Source organism: Corvus brachyrhynchos, unplaced genomic scaffold (genome assembly GCF_000691975.1).
Source record: "Corvus brachyrhynchos isolate BGI_N302 unplaced genomic scaffold, ASM69197v1 scaffold17, whole genome shotgun sequence".
NCBI lineage: Eukaryota > Metazoa > Chordata > Aves > Passeriformes > Corvidae > Corvus > Corvus brachyrhynchos.
Genome location: NW_008240046.1, coordinates 11,242,472 through 11,246,451, shown reverse-complemented (window position 1 = coordinate 11,246,451; position 3,980 = coordinate 11,242,472).

Here is a 3,980-nt window from a genome sequence, read left to right as displayed (position 1 = left end):
GGGCGGGTGGGGCGGCCGCCCGTGGCCCCGAGCCTTGTCTGCTGCAGCTGCCTCTTGCCACAAGGCAAAACGGGCTGTGCAGATCAGAGCTGTGCTTGCTTTGGGGAAAATAGGAGTCTTCAGTGCTCCTGCACTTGGGATCCCATACACACCAGGGTAAAGGACTAGGAATAGAATGTAAGGACAAGAGTTGTAGACTTGGGAGGTGGACAGTGTCGTAGAAAGACCTGAGAAGCTGCAGCCCTGCATTTCTCCACTGCAAGGTGGCATGAAACTCACTGGATTTGGATATCCAGCCAATCTAGGTATTGGAGACGGGAAATGCTCAAAAGAGTTTTAGAAATCTGAGCCAAATACCTGATCGCTACTTGAACAACGCTTTATCATCCTGAATGGAACACAAATTACTGCTGCTGTTTCCTTGCTGGAACATATTGCCAACATTTATCTAGCCTCTGTTTTTGGTAAACATAAGCTACTCTTTTGTTAAAAGTAAGGTAAATCTCAGAAAGTTTTATCTTTTTCAGGTAAGAAAGTTCAATATTTGCTGTCAACAGAAAAAATGGATTTTGCAATTTTTTGAAACTCCAGTTTCTCCAAAACACAAGCATGCAAAGAAAAATAATGAATATACTGGAACTTTCAAAATGTGGAATTAAAGCTTTTTCTAACAAAGATGGCTTGATTGGAAATTTTTTTCTCTATACTTACCTTTTCAATCTGTCCAATTGTAGAAACCCTGTCTACACCTCTTCATAACAACAGTGAACATTTGAAAGAGAAATGAGATTTTGGTCAAAGAAATAAAAAAGATAACACTGAACCATGGAAAAAATATTTAAGCATTTCAGAAATTTCCATTAAAAATGACATCAAATGTACACAAGACAAAGTGTGTCTTCTCTGATGTAAAAACTCTGAGAAATTTTTAAAAAAGGAAGCTAAAAACCTTCCCATGCAGCTTTCAGAAGAACAAAAAACACCCCAAACAAATAAATAAATACAACTTTTGCAGTGTTAAAGCAGATCAAAGGTTTATGTATCAGGATGAAAAAGTGACGACATTTAAAATTGGGCCTTTTCTCAGGCAATACTTTTTTTTCCTTTTTTTTTTTCTCTCTCTCTCTCTCATTCTCTCTTTTTTTTTTTTTTTTTTTTTTTTTTAATAAATGCTATTGCTTTGAAATTCTCCTGGCATTTTGCAAGCAATAAAAAAGGCAAACAGTGTTCTTTTCTGTAAATTGCTCCTGTCTAGCTCTCTGTGCTCTTGCTTAAATGCAATATGTAACTACTTCTATTCTGCTTTTTTGAGTTTGATAATTGCTACATTTGCAGGCAAATAAAGAAATTTCCATTAAGGCAAAGGACTAGTGCTACACAAAGAATGCTTCATTTTCATTTCATTTCATATTTTATCCTTTTTCCTTTTGGAAAACATTAAACTCTCAGACTGAATAAAAAGCTATATGGACTTTCCTCTGATTTTGATAAGATTAGTGTATCTTTTTTTTAATTAATCACAGCAATGCCTTAATATTGAGTCTACTGATCTTTTCTTTAGACAGTGTCCTGACCTATTTTAAAAATTAATATCTAAGTTATGAACCAATCCAATTGGTAATAATCCTTCCAGTTTTTCACAACAATAATTAGAGTGACCCAAAATTTACCATACTCATAATTTTTCAAGAAAAATGTTTGAAAACGTTCTATATGATTTCAACCAGGCAGTATAAATGCTTGCTTTCTTCAGGCAATGTGGTAATGATAGTTTTCCAAAGGAGTTCTTTTAAGTTCCAGGACAATTTATCTCAGGAGAAACCATTCAGTTCTCTGACATCACAAGTTTCTCAGTTAGATAACTCCAAAGAATTTATTTTACTCTCTCTCCATTGAATGGGCTCTTAACAAGCAAATACTTAGGCTGATCACTTGCCCCTTGCACCAGGTTGCTTTTCACCAACTCTTTGTTTCTGGTGGTAACACACATAGCCAGCTTTTTGGCATCCCTGCCTCCCCTCCTAGAAATGTAAACAATTCTCCATTTTATTCCCCTGAAACAAAACTTCATTAGAAAATGTGCATGCAATTGTACTTTCTTCATTTTCGCCTTTTGTCTTTCTGCAAACACCACTAACAAGTAAAAGAGGAAATAGAAATTTTGTGCAGTGTTGCCAGTTTTTGCAGAGCTCTAGTGAGTATGCTGCTGTCACCTAGCAATTTTATTTTTTCTACTTTTCATATTAGAATGTCAGTAAGTGGGAAACTGTAGACTGTAAGCCAGCTATCCTTGAAATAAATCTTCAAAAAATCACTCATGAAACTGACTTAACTCTGCCTCCATTAAAATAACTCAAAGAAGAAATTTGCTGCAGTAAGGTACTGATTTTCAGCTGTCATTTCAGGTGTGCTTGTGGGGCTGAACTCTCTGCTCCTGGAGGGGTTTTCCAGAGCAGAATGTTCATTTGGGCTCAGCTTCAGAGAAGCATCTAAGGAGTGCTGAAGCACATCAGTAAGTGACAAGCAGCTAAACACAGAAGTAAATGTGATGACATTAGGTATCTATTTAAACTGAAATGTGTTATACTTAACTGTAAGGAGGTTACAGATAGAACTGTAAGGATCTTAGAGGATTCAGTCATCCACTTTCTGGCTTGCTTCTGGATTTGATCAGAGTCTGAATCAAAAATTCCACACTTTCTCAAATCAAAAGAATATGTGGCTATGGCTGTACTTTAACAAAGAAACAGACTAGAAATTCAATATTTAAAGGAATCTCTGAACAACTGTCATTGCTTACCTTGGTAATTTTTTTCAAGAACAAGGAATGTTCTATAACTAAATCATTCTATAAAAGTAATTTATCATATTGTTTCTATATTTGTTTGTTTTTACTTTTCAATCACAGGAAAAATAAAAAAGCCCAGACAAAAATAAAGAATCGAAACGTTACCTTCCTACTTTAGCATAGAGATGCAACTATTCAACATCTGACCAACCTTAGTATGCAATTATAATAAAATAAGATACACCAGTACTTTGCAGCTAGATGCAATACATACAAGTAAGGATGCGGTCTGAAAGGATGTAGAACCAGGTAGAAAGGAGAGGAGGAGAAAAATGGTCTAGATGAGACAAATATGTTTGGTATCCTTCCTCAGCTGGTTGAAAAGATATAAGTTAGATTATTTTAAACTCTTTTAGTTATACAATGTGTTCTTACACCTAAAAGCCTCAAAACTTCTATAATCTAAATTAACATGCATGTATGTATATGGCCCTAAAATACAATTAAAAATACAATTTAAATAATTGTTGTAATTCACAATGCTTCCTAAATTAAGATCACTGCTCCTGCTCTTCCTTCCAAGTACTTGTAGTGTGCGAGGATCTGGTTTTGTGAGCAAACCCCCATCATTAGAGAATGATTGCTTGATTACTTTAAATGCTTAATTACTTTCTAAGTATTTTAGACCTTACTATCTTTCTACTAATTTAGAAGGTAAGACCTCACTCAAATGACATTGACATTAAATTCCCAGGAGTGGTTACTTCAACTGAGTTTGAATTTTAGCTCCTATAAGACTTTTTATATTTTAATATCTTTTGTTTGGGACTTTTTAATGTCAGTGCTGCTGATAGAGTTGACCTCTAAAATGACAGAGTATTTATAACTCTTAGAAAAATAAATAATTCCAAGAAATTTTCCTTGTCACACATCCCCTTTCACCACCCCCTCTTACAGCCTAACTCTGTAATAGCAAAGGTTTCTTTGTTAATTCTGCAGCACTTACTAATGTTTGTGTGAGCTCAAGACAGCCCAAAATGTACAAACACAGGAAAATATGACAGTTCCTGCCTGAACGAGTGCATGGTTTGAACACAAGATTTTATGAGGGCAGACTATCAAGAATAAAGGGAAATAATTTAAGAATATTGTTTACATGATTAGCAGAAGGTGCACAGCTGCCAAATTGATT